Source organism: Erpetoichthys calabaricus, chromosome 3 (assembly GCF_900747795.2).
Source record: "Erpetoichthys calabaricus chromosome 3, fErpCal1.3, whole genome shotgun sequence".
Taxonomy (NCBI): domain Eukaryota; kingdom Metazoa; phylum Chordata; class Cladistia; order Polypteriformes; family Polypteridae; genus Erpetoichthys; species Erpetoichthys calabaricus.
In genome coordinates this window covers 277,647,625-277,667,003 of record NC_041396.2, presented here as the reverse complement: position 1 = coordinate 277,667,003, position 19,379 = coordinate 277,647,625, and positions in this window count along the sequence as shown.

The window sequence follows — 19,379 nt, the reverse complement described above, 5'->3', positions numbered from 1 at the left end:
TTCTCTTTCTGTTTTTAAACGTTTTTTTATTGTTAACCTTCTGTAAAAAGCTAAATATCCCTCTTGGGACAAATGTAGTTTCATCTATCTGTGTATTTTTGATAAACTAGTGAAATAACTGTCAACAAAAGACAGACCAAAACAAAATCAGTTAAATATGTGTGTGTGTGTCCAACTGAAATAACGTTGTTTTGAACGTGGCTCACTACAGCCTGCTGTGCCTTTAACGCCTTTCTATCGTTCTTTTCTCATTCTTTGAGCATTTTGAAAATGAAGCCCCCAAAATATTGCTAGTTATAAGTATATCGGGTACAATGTCCTCAGTATATGGCTCTCCGTCTGCACGCATTTGCTTGTTCCCAGTACTAAAGCACTCCTTTAAACTTACAGCGTTGCCCTGTTGTCTGTGAGGGGCAAAACGGGCCATAAATCATGTTAATCAAATATTTTTGTCCGTAATCTAATTATTTACCTGTTCAGACTTTTGGTTTATGAGTACTGTCGGTTTGCATGCTTGCTTCATTAGTTTGCGTGCATACGGAATACCATTTGTGACAGAATTAAATAAAATGGTAATTAAGAAATAATCTCATGCAAAAGTACGGCAATATATATGTCAGTAAATTGTGAAGAAACGTGTAATTAAATAAGCCATCTAATTATTACTGCGGTGGGTTGGCACCCTGCCTGGGATTGGTTCCTGCCTTGTGCCCTGTGTTGGCTGGGATTGGCTCCAGCAGACCCCCGTGACCCTGTGTTCGGATTCAGCGGGTTGGAAAATGGATGGATGGATAGATGTAATTATTATGAAATACAAAGTCATGATTTTTTCATTTTTAATTTTACACTATGACTTTATCGCACAGCACATTCCCAAATAGTTATTTTAGTGCCAGTGCTATTTATTTCCCAATGCCTCTTTTCATGATGATTTTGTCATAAAATAATAACATTGTATTTCAAGAAGATTTTTGGAGTGAGTTGGATGAAGTGATGAACAGTGTGCCCAAGGAACAGAAAGTGGTGATTGGAGCGGATTTCAATGGACATGTTGAAATCCTCTGAAGGGAACAGAGGAGAGGAGGAGGTGATGGGTGGGTATGGTGTCAAGGAGAGGAATGAAGAAGGTCAGAGGATAGTGGATTTTGCCAAAAGGATGGACATGGCTGTGGTGAATACGCATTTTAAGAAGAGGGAGGAGCATAGGGTTAAGTGCAAGAGTGGAGGAAGATGCACACAGGTAGATTACATCCTATGCAGAAGAGTTGATCTGAAGGAGATTGAAGACTGCAAAGTGGTGGCAGGGGAAAGTGTAGTTAAGCAGCATATGATGGTGGTCTGTAGGATGACGTTGGAGATCAAGAAGAGGAAGAGAGTGAGGGCAGAGCAAAGGATCAAATGGTGGAAGTTGAAAAAGGAAGACTGCAAGGTTGAATTTAGGGAGAAGGTGAGACAGGCACTGGGTGGTTGTAAAGAGTTACCAGACAGCTGGTAAACTACAGCAGATGTAGTAAGGGTGACAGCAAGAAGGGTGCTTGGCATGACATCTGGACAGAGGAAGGAGAAAATGGAAACCTGGTAGTGGAATGAGGAAATACAGGAGAGTACACAGAGGAAGAGGATGGCAAAGAAGAAGTGGATAGTCAGAGATACAGAAAGTAGACAAGAGTACAAGGAGATAAGGTGCAAGGTGAAGAGAGAGGTGGCAAACGCTAAAGAAAAGGTGTATGCTGAGTTGTACGAGAGGTTGGACACTAAGGAAGGAGAAAAGGACCTGTACCAATTGGCTAGACAGAGGGACCGAGCTGGAATAGATGTGCAGCAGGTTAGGGTGATAAAGGATAAAGATGGAAATGTACTCACAAGCGAGGAGAGTGTGTTGAGCAGATGGAAAGAGTACTTTGAGAGGCTGATGAATGAAGAGAATGAGAGATAGAAGAGGTTGGATGATGTGGAGATAATGAATCAGGAAGTGCAATGGATTAGCAAGGAGGAAGTAAGGACAGCTATGAAGAGGATGAAAAATGGAAAGGCCGTTGGTCCAGATGACATACCTGTGGAAGCATGGAGGTGTTTATTAGAGATTGCAGTGGAGTTTTTAACCAGATTGTTTAATGGAATCTTGGAAAGTGAGAGAATGCCTGAGGAGTGGAGAAGAAGTGTACTGGTGCCAATATTTAAGAATATGGGGGATGTGCAGGACTGCAGTACCTAAAGGGGGATCAAATTGATGAGCCACAGCATGAAGTTATGGGAAAGAGTAGTGGAAGCTAGGTTATGAAGTGAGGTGATGATTAGTGAGCAGCAGTATGGTTTCATGCCAAGAAAGAGCACCACAGATGTGATGTTAGCTCTGAGGATGTTGATGGAGAAGTTTAGAGAAGGCCAGAAGGAGTTGCATTGTGTCTTTGTGGACCTTGAGAAAGCATATGACAGGGGGCCTCAAGAGGAGTTGTGGTATTGTATGAGGAAGTCGGGAGTGGTAGAGAAGTATGTAAGAGTTGTACATGATATGTACAAGGGAGGTGTGACAGTGGTTAGGTCTGAGATAGGAGTGACAGATGCATTCAAGTTGGAGGTGGGATTACATCAGGGATCGGCTCCGAGCCCTTTCTTATTTGCAACGGTGATGGACAGGTCAACAGATGAGATTAGACAGGAGTGCCCGTGGACTATGATGTTTGCTGATGACATTGTGATCTGTAGCGATAGTAGGGAGCAGGTTGAGGAGACCCTGGAGAGGTGGAGATATGCTCTAGAGAGGAGAGGAATGAAGGTTAGTAGGAACAAGACAGAATACATGTGTGTAATTGAGAGGGAGGTCAGTGGAATGGTGAGGATGCAGGGAGTAGAGTTGGAAAAAGTGGATGAGTTTAAATACTTGGGATCAACAGTACAGAGTAATGGGGATTGTGGAAGAGAGGTGAAAAAGAGAGTGCAGGCAGGGTGGAATGGGTGGAGACGAGTGTTAGGAGTAATTTGTGACAGATGGGTATCAGCAAGAGTAAAAGGGAAGGTCTACAGGACGGTAGTGAGACCAGCTATGTTATATGGGTTGGAGACAGCGGCACTGACCAGAAAGCAGGAGACAGAGCTGGAGGTAGCAGAGTTAAAGATGCTAAGATTTGCATTGGGTTTGATGAGGATGGACAGGATTAGAAATGAATACATTAGAGGGTCAGCTCAAGTTGGACGGTTGGGAGACAAAGTCAGAGAGGCGAGATCGCGTTGGTTTGGACATGTGCAGAGGAGAGATGCTGAGTATATTAGGAGAAGGATGCTAAGGATAGAGCTTACAAGGAAGAGGAAAAGAGGAAGACCTAAGAGGAGGTTTATGGATGTGGTGAGGGAGGACATGCAGGTGATGGGTGTAACAGAACAAGATGCAGAGGATAGAAAGATATGGAAGAAGATGATCCGCTGTGGCAACCCCTAACAGGAGAAGCCGAAAGAAGAAGAAGAAGAAGAAACATTTCATAATGAATGTCTTTTCATAATTATTAGATGACTTTTATTTAATTGTACTTTCTATTTTTCACAACTCATTGACTCATTTACAGTATATATATCTCTTGTGAGAAGCAGCCCGGACACAGACAGACGGACATCGTTATGTCACCCAACACACGTTTATTCTATACAATTTTTACAGTTCTTAATGCACAAACCCAGTGCCTCCAGCACCAATCCCCCCAAAGTCCAGGCCTTTCTCTACAGTGCCTGCTTCCTTCAGGCCGCCTCCACTCCTCTCCAACACGACTCTCATCCACATCCACCTGACTCCAGTCATCGTTTGCAGGGAGGCGGCCCCTTTTATACATGCCCGGATGGGCTCCAGGTGCTTCCCGACACTCCTCCGCAGATACTCCCCTGTGTGGCGGAAGTGCCGGCTGTGCTCCCGGAAGCCCTCCGGGTGTCCCCAGTCTTCTTCCCCCCAGCACTTCCGGGTGTGGTGGAAGTGCTGAGGTCCAGGGCTCTCCAGGCACTGGGGCGCCCCCTGGTGGTGACCACGGGCCCCTACAGGGTTGAGCTTCCCAGCTCTGAACCCGTGGCCCCCAAAGGAACCAGGGCGGTTGCCCCCTCGTGGTCCAGAGGAGGCATGAGCCCTCCTCCTGTCCTCCTGGGCGTCCCGGCTGGGTGCTACCCCCAGCTGCGTGCCACACTCTCTAGTATATTACGTTTCCCATCGTGTCCATGTCAGTCAGCCTTGACCACTCCCCTCCACAACGCTCACCCAATCATTACTCCTACTGTTCACATCCTTTCTCTGTCCCACCCCGTGACTCTCTCAGTGCTGCTAACTCGCCCTTTAATGGTTATAATGGCATGGCAGAAAAGCAAATTATCGCAATCTAAGATATTCGATTGCAATAGGAAAAAAGCGTCAAGAGCTGATAATGTACGTCAAAAGAAGAAAACGAACAAAAAAGAGCTGCATATAATAAAAATCAAGAACAAAGAGAATCGTCCAGTAGCCCTCTTCTTCTTCTTTCGGCTGCTACCCATCACTTCCTCGTCTCCTCTGTTCCCTTCACCAACATGTCCATTGAAATCCGCTCCAATCACCACTTTCTGTCCCTTGGGTACACTGTTCATCACTTCATCCAACTCACTCCAAAAATCTTCTTTCTCATCCATTGCACAACCAACTTGCGGTGCATATGCACTAACAACATTCTTCATCACACCTCCAATTTCCAGCTTCATAATCATTACTCTGTCTGACACTCTTTTCTCCTCCAAAACACTCTTGACATACTGTTCATTCAGAATAACTCCTACTCCATTTCTCCTCCTATCCACACCATGAAAGAACAATTTGAATCCACCTCCAATCCACCTTGCCTTACTCCCCTTCCATTTAGTTTCTTGCACACACAATATATCAACCTTCCTTCTCTCCATCATATCTACTAACTCTCTCCCCTTACCAGTCATACTGCCAACATTCAAAGTTCCTACCCTCAGTTTCACTCTCTTTACCTTCCTCCTCTCCTCCTGCCTCCGGACAAGTCTCCCCCCTCTTCTTCTCCATCTCCTTCTTCGGCCAACAGTAGCCCAATTTCCGCCACCACCCTGTTGGCTAACAATACTGGTGGCGGTCGTTGTTAACCCAGGGCTTGACCGATTCAGTATGGAAATTTGTATTGTCTGCATATTGACTTGGCAAAATTTTACACCGGATGCCCATCCTGACGTAACCCTCCCCATTTATCCGGGCTTGGGACCAGCACAAAGAAACACACTGGTTTGTGCATCCCCTGTGGCTGGGTTAGAATCATCCAGTAGCCAAAAAAAATGCAAAAAAGCACCATACTGAATTCTTTTTTACATTATATATTTGTTTGTAAGATTAGCAGTATGCATGGTTAGCACTGCTGTTTTCAAGAATTTGGGGTTCAAATTATGTCCCCAGTCTTTATCCATTTGGAGTTTCAACATTCTTCCAATGTTACCACCTTCGAAATCCCCAAAAGATGGGCATGTTAGGGCAACTGATGATTTTAAGCTGACTCAGTTGTGTGCCTGAGTGGAGCTTATGGTGGACTGATGTATTGAATGATTGGCGTTCCATCCAGGTGTTGTGATAAAGCAACAGCAAATTGGGTAAGTAAGCCTTCAAGCACTACCACCCAGAGCAGTACTGCACTTGAGTCTAACTCCAGAACAGGGCTCACCCCAGGCAACCAGACCCCAAACTCAACAGAGAGGCTTCTAGGCCTGCTCAGGCCCAAAATTGGACTCAGGGTTTTTTAAAGTTCAAAGAACTTAAAAATGCCCTTCAAGGGAGAGGATAAGAGAAAATAAGGTCAATCATGAATCTTTGTAAATGAAAAATGTATTTATATGAACAAAAGTAGCACAATAATGGCAAAATGAGAAAAAAGCGTCATATCTAAAAAAAAAAAGCCCCAAGCAAACAAGTCTAGACCGGTAAACAAAAACAAGCAAAAGTTTCCAATAACTAGAACATTCAGACAGTACTTAGTAATGACAGAGCTGACTCTCCAGTAATCAATCAGTGCATTTACATGCACTTGGTCATTCACAGAAACCCGGTTTTAGTAGTTTTATAAACCCTTTTTCCAGTTACAGAAACTGGGATAACAGACACTGGTTCCTATACGAGTAACCTGGTAACTGGGCCATGTAAACTCCTAATCGGGTTACAGTTATGAATTTTGTAGTCTGCACATGTCTGTTGCACTCTGTTAGCCTGCACTAGTCAGCTGTGCCGTCAGCAAACTTCACAATGATGTCAGATCTTCTATCAGCTACGTGTGGAAGATGGTGCAAGTGTCCCCAAAGGTAACTTTTCTGTGTCAAATGCTCGGATGATTGCATTATTCCCTCTCCTAACTGAAATAACCCATCTCAAAATTTCAGAAATCACTAAATTTGTATTAATGAGCTTTATGTACCAGGTTAAGCTCAGCAGGTAAATCTCAAGAGCGGTGTTGGGGGTAACACATTAAAAGTAACATGTAACGTGTTCAGGAATGCCTTTAACTTAACCTGACATTCTGCCCCTTCTTTCAGTTCATCTCTCTGTCCAGATGCTCAGGATAATTTGTGTCTGTGTGTGTTATATCACAAATTATGTTGTTTGTTCAGGCTGTTCTTCTAGTATTGAATTCAGTATTTTACTCTGGTTTATTGTCTTTTATTCCATTTAATGCATTGTATATCCTGTATTTATCTGTTTTGGTGTTCTGTGCAGAAAATATACAGTATCTATCCAATGTTATATACACACTGCTGTTCTTTGTGAGACTCTGTGAAGCACCTTGAGCATGGGAAAGCTTCTATATAAATATAATGTATTATTATTTTTATTATTATTATTACTCGACTAGGAACACACTTGCTTTAGCATAAACAACACACAAGTGTCTTCAGATATAACTTTAACCTATAGGCTGACACACCTTGATCCCTGAGAATAACCTAGACACATGGATGCTGAAACAGCTTTATGGTGTCCTGGGTATAACCTAAGCCCAAAGGGTAACACACCTTGCTCACTGACAGTAACCCAGACACATGGGGCTGATACACTTTGGTTAATCCCACATGCCAACCAATAAGTGTATGGTCTTCTGTTGGGATGTCTCCCTCAGCCCTGCTAACCCTGCAGGAAAGAAAATGGAAGATCTCCCCCCATCAGGTGGCCTGTATCTACCTTATTACTTCAATCATTCAAAATGTACAAAGTATAGAAATTTAAAATCAAAGCAGTATTTGTTAAAATAGAGTGATAGCAAATGAACTAAGAGAAATAAATGATAGAGAATGTCAATGCTAGTAAAGTCTGGATATAAAGCTCTAATAAAAATACACCCTTGCTTCAAAGTCACAAAGCTTAAATAATTCTTTCTATAAAGATAAAGGTAACATCTGTGTTGGAGAAGGAGCATTGCTAAGCAGCTTTTAAATTCAGCTGTTGGGGTGATGTATGGATGGCATCCTTGACATTGTGGCCTTGCCCAAGATGCCCCTTTAATGGAGAGACAGCCTATCCATAACCTTTAATCCCACCGCATGCTAGAGGGAAATCCCCCCTGGCATGGCATGTAACAGTGCCATGTGTTTGGAGCATGGAAGCTCAACCCTGCTGGGGCCTGTGGCCACCGCAAGGGGGCACCTGGACAGCTGCCAAGTCCTTAATTGCAGCACTTCTGCCACACCCAGAAGTGCTGCCAGAACAGGATCAACAAGCACCTGCCTTATAAAAGGAGCCAGCAGCCACAACTCTGGGAATCAGAGTCAGGTGGGAATAGACAAAGCTTGCCAGGAGGAGTGGAGGAGTGGAGGAAGGAGAGAAGAGAAAGAAGAGATTGGTATTGTGTTGTGTTGTGACTGTGTTGTGCTTGTGGGAAATGGGAGAAGGCGTTTCCCAAGAGGGAAAAAGAAATAAAAAATGTGTGCCTTGAACTTGTGTCCCAAGCCTGTCTGTGTCGAGTTTGGTTGGCAGTGTGCCCCCTGGTGGTCCACAACATCTAGGTAAATGGAATAACTGATGGAATGGAGTCTCTCTCTGATGACCTGTCGTCTCTCCTTTTCATTTTTAATGCCAAGAGGCATGCATGGGGGCCATAAAACATGGTGTTATGTACAGATAACTGGCTACTCTGATGATGGGCAGCTCTGCCTAAAAGCTTTCATCACAAAAGTATGTGACAAATGCTTCATCTAGTCAAGGCTGCTTTATCTGGTTTTTTTTTCTCTATTTTCCCTGGGAAAATAAAAGCTGTCATCTAACATTTGAGTTTTGGAACATCTAGTCATTCTAATCTAAAATCACAATGTAAATAACAATGAAAGAAAATATGCATAGGTTTGGAAAGGAAATTTTACAAAAATCATGGAATTAAAACATTGTCACTCACAGTGCCACTGCAGGGTTTCACAGCTCTGCTTTGTGTCCAGAGTGTTCAGCTACAGTTCATCACAGTCCATCTGAGCACAACACGAGGCAGACTGCAGCTTGATTTTAATATAGCACCTGCAGTCCTTAACTGATGATTGCCCACTCAATAAAACAAAGTGGTTACTGTCACGTTTAACCAAATAATAAAATAGACTTCAACACGGTCTGCTCAGTTGGCTGGGAAATACAATGAACTATCTGAGAGTTAGCAGCGTTTAAGGCACTTTATGAATCGATAAACACGAAGTTACAGTTGCCATTTTAGGTTATCTGTACTGCAAGTGTTTAAAAAATAGTGAGTTGAATAATTAACACTAACATGAAGTTACTCTGGGGCTGCACGGTGGCGCAGTGGTAGCGCTGCTGCCTCGCAGTTAGGAGACCCGGGTTCGCTTCCCGGGTCCTCCATGTGTGGAGTTTGCATGTTCTCCCCGTGTCTGTGTGGGTTTCCTCCGGGGGCTCCGGTTTCCTCCCACAGTCCAAAGACATGCAGGTTAGGTGGATTGGCGATTCTAAATGGGCCCGTTTGTGTGTGTCCTGCAGTGGGTTGGCATCCAGCAGACCCCCATGACCCTATATTCAGATTCAGCGGGTTGGAAAATGGATGGATGGATGGATGGATGAAGTTACTCTGAATTTTATTCATATACTAGCCATGGCCCTCTGGCTCCACCCGCGTAGAAGTGAAAAAGGACAGTGGGGAGGGCCCACTCCTCACGTCACGCTTCACCCTCCCCTCGGCCCACAGCCTGTGTCTTGGATTAACACGAATATATCGTTCGGTCAAGCAAACTATGATACTTAGCATGATGAGAGAACTCGCAAAATCAACTGGAATGTTCAAGCAAATTATAGAGAAACCAGTAACAACGCGAATACACTTTACTTGAGCATTCATAGTTTTCATCCTCTTTCTCTGTACGTTTAGCATTCGTTTCCTCAGAATTTGATGCGCTTGCTGCTTCCTAAACAGCTCATCTTTTTTCCACCCTAGCGGCCCGCTTCTTCTCTTCTTTCGTCTGCATCTTTTCACTTTAAAACTGATTAATTCAATGTTTGTGTTGAAATTACTTAGTACGTTTTCTTTAATTCTTCACTTAAGCTGGCACTTAAGACTTCAATCTGCCTCAAGAATGATTTAAGATATGAAGAGGTAGGGGAAGTGACGGCAAAGGTGTTGGGGAATGAGAACGGCGCCCGTACACATGCGCTGCACGGCCGCCCTGATGCCTGCTACCAATAATTGATTCTACAATAAAATAAAATTTAAATAAAAAGAGGAATAACCTTGGAGGTCAATAATCACCCCAAAAGCAGATAGTAGACACATATAATATATGTGTACCAAATTTCTGGTAAATAAGTCAAATGGTTTGCGAGCTACATACAGGTGATTTAAAATCCTGGACAGACAAACGGACAGTCAAGGTAGAGTATTATATGAGTAGAAATCTGATCTAAATTTCTTAAGTAGTTCTCTCGTTCGCTAGCTAAGTGGATGTAAGATACACCCCAAGGCTGGCGTGAGAGTGAGGAGGGCCCTGCCCCCCTCCCCTCCCCTCGGCCTGCTGTTTGTCTCTCAGATTCGTGCAAATAAATCGGTAACGCAAGCGAACTATGATACTTAGCGCGATGAGAGAAGTCATAAAATCAACCAGAATGTTCAAGCAAATTCTTGAAAAAAAAAACCCATCTAAATCCGTTAAATAGTTCTCTCATGAAAAGCAGGCAGACAGACAGACAGACAGACATTGGATTTTATATATATAGAGATACAACAATATTAATGTATCATGTAGCTTTACAAATAAGGTTTATTCTAAACAATAAAAGTATTATATTACAATAAAGGTATTATACATGTTCTCATGGGCCCAAAACAGCATGAGTTTACAAATGTCTCTCCATCCATGAAAGTGAAAGTGTGGTGGTCTGATACTTGGAAAGTTGTTAAAGTGAAACTGTTTTAGAAACACAATAAGAGAAATCTAATCAGATGGGAGCAGAATTCAACAAAACAGAAATCCTGCCAGTGTGGCACTGCTAGACTTCCCTACCATTTTATATAAGAGGAACTGGAAATGTAATATAATTCCATTTGAAATTAACAGCTCAATTTCAATAGACTATACGGACTGGAAAAGAATTTAGATAGTTAATTGTGATTTTAAAATATTCCCTGTATTAGCTGTTACCAATATTTATATGTTATTCAGATTATACTGAGTCTCTCAATGCAACTTCAAATACTGCCACAGCTTGGGCTTGCCTCTATGTTTTTTCATAATTTCTTTCATGGAGTGTCATTAAGGCTTTGTGTGCACATTTGATGTTTTTGTGAACAGCTATCTTGTTTCTTAGTGCGTTTTGCTGACTAGCTTTGTCTGTGCCACTATAGGAGACAGTCCACTTCACACCACAGCTTAAGTCCTTAGCTAGTCTTTGTTTTCTTTACTTAATAATGTTACACAACCTCCAGACTCTTTACCATCTCACCTTTACTCAACTGCTTTCTGTAATTCTCTTATGTCTTTTTTCAATGAGAAAATCCAAAAGATACATCAGCACCTTGGTCCAGATCCTCTCTGTATTCCTTCTGAACTACACTCGCCTATTCACTCTTTCTCTTCTTTCCAGCTTCCCACTTCCTCTGAAATCTCAGATCTCATCTGCAAATCCAAGTTATCTACTTGTCAGCTGGACCCCCTGCCTACAGTTCTGGTTAAAGCCTGCCTCCCCTCTCTAGTCCCTCTCATTTCTGCCATCATTCACTCTTCTCTTACTACTGGTATTATTCACTCATCTTTTTAAAACTGCTGCTATAACCCCAATACTAAAAAAACCTGGTGCTGATCCTACTAATTTCAATAATTTTCGCCCCATTTCTAACTTGCCCTTTATCTCCAAAATTCTTGAAAAAATAGTAGCTATCCAACTTCACACCCACTTATCTCATAATAATCTATATGAAAAGTTCCAGTCTGGTTTTCGCTCCCTTCATAGTACAGAAACGGCACTTGTTAAAATTACCAATGACCTCCTTATGGCTGCTGATTCTGGTCTAATCACTGTTCTCATCCTCCTTGATCTGAGTGCGGCCTTTGATACTATTTGTCATACCACTCTCCTTAATAGATTATCTTTGATTGGCATTACCCACACTTCATTTGATTGGTTTAGATCCTACCTCTCAGGCCGCACTTAGTTCATACAGCTTAAAACCTTCACATCCCAACCCACCGCTGTTACTTCTGGTGTGACCCAGGGCTCTGTCCTGGGGCCTCTTTTTTTTATTATTTACCTTCTTCCCCTTGGCAATATTTTTTGCAAATATAACATTAATTTTCACTGTTATGCTGATGACACCCAGCTCTACCTTGCTGGTAAACCCACCTCCTCTTTTCCACCACCCTCGCTTATTGACTGCATTTCTGAAATTAAATCCTGGTTTTCTTCGAATTTTCTTAAATTAAACAGTGACAAAACTGAGGTTCTCCTCATTGGTTCAAAATCATCATTATCCAAAACCAATAATCTTTCTCTTATTATTGATAACTCTGTTGTTTCCCCATCATCTCAGGTCAAGAGTCTGGGTGTCATCCTCGACAGTACTCTATCTTTCCAATCTCACATTAATAACATCACCCGGTCTGCTTACTTTCACCTACGTAATATTAATCGCATTCGCCCCTCCCTCACTCCTCATACCACTGCCATTCTTGTTCATAGTCTTGTCACTTCTCGACTGGACTACTGCAATTCACTCCTCTTTGGTCTCCCTAATAAATCTCTTCATAAGCTTCAGTTAGTCCAGAATTCTGCAGCACGTATCATCATTCGAACCCCATCTATTCACAATATTACTCTGGTCTTGCAGCAGCTTCATTGGCTCCCAATCAAGTTTCATATTGATTTTAAGATTCTGCTATTAACATTTAAGGCCATCCATAACCTCGCCCCTCCATATCTGTCTGACCTTCTTCATGTTGCCATTCCATCCCGTAACCTTAGATCCTCTTCCTCCACCCATCTGACCGTCCCTCCCGCCCGTCTAACCACCATGGGGAGCAGAGCTTTCAGCTGTTCTGCTCCCAAGCTCTGGAATTCATTACCTGCAGATCTCCGAAATATCAAATCATATTCATCCTTCAAATGTAAACTTAAAACACATCTGTTTAAAATGGCTTTTTCTTTTTCCTCCTGATTATAGTGGTTTTGTTTGGTTTTAATTTTTAGATTTTCTGATGTTTTAAGTTGTTTATAATTGTGTCTTTTATTTATTTATTTATTGTTTGTTCGGTGTCCTTGAGTTCTCTGAAAGGCGCCTTGTATAAATAAAATGTATTATTATTATTATTAGTTGATGGGCCCAAGCAATATCACCGAGTTGCAGTACAAACTATCTGCCTTGTAAGATGTAGGCATCATGAAAAGCACACATCTGCTAGTGCTTTTTGTCTTAAGAACCTCCTCTGACTGATAGTGTTTGATATTATTTTTTTCTTTATTTCGTTTGCACATTAACTTGTTAACTTGTGTGATAGAAACAGGCACTCGGAAACTGTCAATGCTGTGGTCTTCATGGGTGATGCTGTTTGAGTCAACCTACAAAGCTCTCAATTGCTGCGGCTCTCTCTTGTGTGGCTTTGCACTGTACACTTATAACATAATCAGACATTCTGAAACCCACATAATCCAACTCAGGGTTATGGTGGGGGTGGGGGGGTCGGGAAGGTGCTCAGGGCCTTTCCTGATAGCACTGGACGTAAGGCAGGAAATGGCCATGCAAAGGGAAGTCCTTCACAGAGCCCACTCACACTAGGGACAGTTTGGAATCGCCAGTGAAACTAACCTGTGTGTCTACAGGGACATGTGAGCCTGAATGTAACATGTCAGAGCCGTCTGTAACAACTACATATAATTTATAGAGTGTCTTGCATGGTGAGTGCGGTATAAAGTGAGGAGCCTGAATAATTAGCATTGTCAGCTACTCAGACATTAATGTCCATAACCGTTTTGTGTTGTGCTGTAAATATCTAATGTAAATATGCTTGCACATATAGTGCCTTACTCAGTGAGCACAAAAGAAACCATTAAGCAATCAGTCATGTGAGCAGTTTGTGTGATTTGCTTTTTCAGAAATGAGTGGGGCTGTTTATTTTGGACTGTCGGTCACTCTGCCCATTAGACATTTTAGTAAGACCATCACAAGGAACTGTAGTTAAATAGTTTGGATTCTCAGCTAAATTAAGCTTTTTACATTAAATGACAGCAATGCAAAGTTCACCCATAAAGCCAATGTGTTGATGATCACAGAAAAAAGAAAAGGACTAAAAGCACAAAGTACAGTATGGCTGTTTGAGGGCAAAGACTGGCCTGCGCCACAATAAAGTGGCACCTGGACACAGTAGATGTATGTGTCCTGACCTTGGGTTGTCATGGTAATAGACTGTGGCCAGGGACAAGCATGAGGTGGGCATGAAGAAAATATCCACTGCTGATGTGTGTGAAAAAGTATGTGCCCCTTCCTAATATCCTCTGTTTGTGCATATTTTACACAATGAATGGTCTCAGACCTTTAGACAACATGCAGTGTTAGAGAAAGAGAACTGAGTTAATCTTAATTCAAAGAACAAAGTTATCCAAGTCCCCTTTCACAAATGCGAAAAAGCAGGTGTCTCCATAATTCTAATACTTGGTTGCAGCACCTTTAGCAGCAATAACTGCAACTATCCATCCATCCATTTTCCAACCCGCTGAATCCAAACACAGGGTCACGGGGGTCTGCTGGAGCCAATCCCAGCCAACACAGGGCACAAGGCAGGAACCAATCCCGGGCAGGGTGCCAACCCACCGCAGGACACACACAAACACACCCACACACCAAGCACACACTAGGGCCAATTTAGAATCGCCAATCCACCTAACCTGCATGTCTTTGGAACGTGGGAGGAAACCGGAGCGCCCGGAGGAAACCCACGCAGACACGGGGAGAACATGCAAACTCCATGCAGGGAGGACCCGGGAATCGAACCCAGGTCCCCAGGTGTCCCAACTGCGAGGCAGCAGCGCTACCCACTGCGCCACCGTGCCACCCCAACTGCAACTAAATACTTCCTATAATTTGATATCAGTCTTTTACATTGCTGCTGAGGGATCTCATCCCACTCTTTGCTGAACTGCTTTAATTCGGACACACTCGTACATTTGCGAACTTGAGCTGCTCCATTCAGGTCCTGCGGCAGCAGCTCTAAAGTCAGGACTTCAGTTCACCTGACTAGACTTTAATTTTGTTTCTTCAGAAACTTTCAAAACATTCCAATATACATCAATAAATCATTTTTTAAGAAGTTAGACTCAATCATAACCTTATTTATATGGAATTCAAAACATCCACGTATCCAAAGGGCGATCCAACAAAGACTTAAGGCAGAAGGTGGCATAGCTCTTCCTGACTTTCAGTTTTATTACTGGGTGATAAATATATGAGCTATAAAAACCTGGACATGGACACAAATAGATGAACATACACAGGCTTGGTCTGCAATAGAAATAAAATACTGCAGCACTTCTTTATATTCCTTGCTTTGTACCCCAATAAATACAAATCATCGCCAATATACTAACAACCCAATTGTGCTTCACTCACTCAGAATATGGAACCAATGTAGGAAGTATTTTAAGATAGAGAAGCTTTTATCTGTGGCACCTCTGCACGAGAATCACCTTTTTCCACCCTCTCAAATGTACACAGTTTTTAATGTCTGGAAAACATTTGGGATTAAATCACTTACAGATAATAATAATAATAGATTTTATTTATTCGTCCCCTTCTAAACACTCAAGGACACCGAACAATAGATGAAACACACATTATAAACAAAACTAAAATACAAAATTTAAAATCAGACAGAGCAATTGTAGTCAAAGGGAAAAAGCAGACTTAAACAAATGAGTTTTAAGTTTAGATTTGAAAAGTAAGAATGATTCAATATTTCTAAGCTCAGATGGTAGTGAGTTCCAGAGCTGGGGAGCAGAGCAACTGAATGTTCTGCTCCCAATGGTGGTAAGACAGACAAAGGGGACAGTCAGGTGGATGGATGAAGAGGATCTAAGGGTATGGGAGGGAATGGCAACATGGAGGAGGTCAGACAGATATGGAGGGGCAAGGTTGTGGATAGCCTTAAAAGTTAACAGAAGAATTTTGAATTGAATGCGGAACTTATCTGTACATAGACAACGTCTTCACATCCCACGAACAATTACACTCAAAATTTAACTTTCTAGCAACACATTTTTTCCACTACCTCCAAATTAGAAACTTTGTTAAACAAACACCCAATTTTCCTCACTTCCCACTTACCTCTATGCTGGAAAAAATATTGATCAGTCTCGAGGACTCAGACAGCATTTCTGTAATATATAAAAGTATTTTACAGCCCCTTCCTAGAGTACAGTGGGAAAAGGATCTCTCACTCAACATCTCAGAAAAGGAGTGGAAGGCAGCCACACACAGAATCCACTTGAACACCATATGTGCAAAGCAAGCAATTATTCAACTTAAAATCTTATATCGAGCACATCTGTCTCATTTTAAACTGTCCAAAATGTTTCCAGGGCAAGATCCAACCTGTGAACATTGCTATCAAGTTCTAGCCTTATTGAGTCACATGTTCTGGGTGTGCACCAAATTAACATCATTCTGGACCAGAATTTTTAAATGCCTATCAGACAGCCTTGATGTCACTATCTATCCCTCCTAATTCATTAACAGCTGTGTTTGAGGTACTTCCAGATGGGCTTAAAGTGGAAAAGGACAAACAAATTGTAATTGCTTTTACTTCACTATTGGCACGTAGACTTATTTTGCAGCTTGCTTTAACATTAACTCATGTGGAGATGTGGGGAAATGTATAAATCTGTATAATACCACATGCTCTACAAGGGCATTCAAAGTTTGGTGCAAATTTGAGAAATACTTGGTTGTGACTTACACAAATCATCTCTATTGGAATGTTATCACCACTTTCATTGCCTGATAGTGCATGGCTTCTCCACGTAGTGGGAGCAATCTCGCCACAAGATATGTTACGAATATGATTCCATTTCTGTCATACTGATATCTTTTTAGAAATTCATTACTTTCCAGCATTTCTAAAACATTCCACCTTTTCCAGGATATGTGGCAGATTTCATGCATGAATGTTATCTTCTGCAAGTTAGCAGTTCATTAGTTCTCCTAAATACCAGTGAAGTTAGGAGTAGTTGATAAATTTAGTCCTACACTTGGGAGTAAGACTAAAAAGCATTTTAAGTCATTCTTAGATTCTCCATCCATTTAGGACTGTTTTCTTACTTGGAGACACTTGATAAATGTGGGCACTGAAGCCATTCTTTGTGACAAATATACAAAAAAACAGAGGATACCAGGAAAGGAGCAGCACTGTATGTAGGGTGATATATCACCATCACAATGCTCTCAGCAAAGCAATCTTCCTATATTTTATACAATGTATTTTTCAGTGAGCACCAGACAAGCTGGTTAAGTTTGCAGTTGATATCAAGATAGGTGGATTGGCAGATAATTTGGAATCTGTTAAATCATCACAGAGAGACTTGGACAGCATACAGGCTTGGGAAGATTTGTGGCAGATAAAATTTAATGTTAGTAAATGTAAAGTATTACATGTAGGAAGTAGAAATGTTAGGTTTGAATATACAGGGGGAGGTCTGGAAATTGAAAGATCACCTTAAGAGAAGGATTTAAGAGTCGTAGTGGACTCGACACAATCAACATCCAGACAGTGTTCAGAAGCCATTTAAAGGGCTAACAGCATGTCAGGTTATATAGCACCCTGATGCGTAGAGAAAGGAGTTCATGGAGGTTCTGCTCAAGCTTTATAACGCACTGGTGAGGCCTCATCTGGAGTACTGTGTGCAGTTTTGGTATCCAGGCTACAAAAAGGACATAGCAGCATTAGAAAAGGTCCAGAGAAGAGCAACTAGCCTGATTCCACGGCTACAGGGAATGAGTTATGAGGAAAGATTAAAAGAGCTGAGCCTTTTCACCAAAAGAAGATTAAGTGTTGACATGATTAAAGTGTTTAAAATTATGAAGGGATTTAGTAGACTGGATCAAGACTGTTATTTTAAAATGAGTTCATCAAGAATATAGAGACACAGTTGGAAACTTGTTAAGGGTAAATTTCGCACAAACATTTGGAAGTTTTCCTTTACAAAGAGAACACATGGTAGACAGTAAGACTTTATGGACTTTCAAAACTAGACTTGATATTTTCTTAGAAGAATTAAGTGGATGGGACTGGCAAGCTTTGTTGAGCCTAGTGGCATGTTCTCATCTAGATTGGTCTAATGTTCTAATTTATTTATAATCTATATTACACATAGTGCACTATACATTAACAAAGAAATCACAGAGTCTTTATTTTACACAGAGCTTTGAACCAGGAGGCATTTGTCAAAAGAAACAAGATTAAAATACAAAGCAAAAAACCAAGCATTCATCTGTTTTCTAACTCACCCCTCTTAGGCAGCTACAGAAGCACGGGGCACAAAGTGGGCACCAAACCTTCACAGACTGCAGTAGTAATAGGTTTGTCAGTCAGCTCCACTCAATATGAGGTCTTCACTTAACTGAACAAGCACAATCATTGAGTTATGGGAGGAAGAGGCCACATGAACATTGGGAGAACATGCAACCTCCATACCAAAGACAGGGGATTCAAACGTATCTGTATGGCAGAAGTGTCAATGGTGGCAACAAAAGGTAACAAATTATTACTTTAAGAAGTGGTGACTTCTACATCCATTATATCTGTGAACTTCAATGGTGTTTACATCATAAGAAATGGTGTAAGAGGACAGTTTGAAAAATGGCATAACAGTCTCAAAACCAATTAATTCAGTTGTTATATGTTAAGGAGAGGAATGGCGTGAAAGTAATAAGATCTTGTCCTAAGTGGAATGTAACAGTATAACAAAGTAATTTGGTTTTTAATTTTACTTAAGCTTAAGTTACTTTACTAAGTTTACAGTTTACTTTTGTATAATAATTGTCCTCATTACTCAGAACAGTTACAGTATGTTAAATGATCTCTGGAGATTTCATCTGCAAAACTCATTACCACAACACTTACTACTTCATTGGTTTTGCTAGTATGAATGTAAGTCAGTGATAGCACTACTGCCTAGCAACAAGGAGACCGGGATTCAATTCCCAGGTGATTCCTGCCTAGCATTTGAATGTTCTCCCCATGTTTGTGTGAATTTCCTCTGGGCTCTCCAGTTTCCCCCACAGTCCAAAGATTTGGAGGTTAGATGGATTGGCAAAACTAAATTGGCCCTGTGATGGTCTGACACCCGATGCTTGCTGGGATTGGCTCCAGCTTTTCTGCGACCTTGATCTGTTTAAGTTGGTGTAGTAAATGGGCAGATAGTTGAACCCAAGTTGCGCAAAAGACCACTGGCCATCAGGCAAAAAGTAATCTTTTTCAAATGATATAGACATAGGATCAATCGATTGATCTTTATTCATCAAAAGACACATTCTGAAACAAACAGGGCTGGCATTAAAACGGAGATTCGGAAATGGGCCTTTCAGAAATTCACATTGAAATGAAAAAAAGACAGTCTTTAAAAAAAAGAGTACATTTTGAATTAAAACCTACACTAAATTTTAATGTAACCTATCTAAATGCATTGTTAAACCACTAAAACAGACTTACTGTTGCTTTTTCTAGATGACTGCTGATGAAATAGTGTACACCTTGACTACAACCCCTCTCCTCTTCCTGGAATTCCCATTATACGAACCAATCCAGCTGTGGTGCAGATTGAATGTCATTACCCCAGGTGAGGTTCTGTCCCAAAAGCTTGCTGGAATCTGTATTTGGTATAATGGAATTGAAGAGAATTGCTCATGCTATGA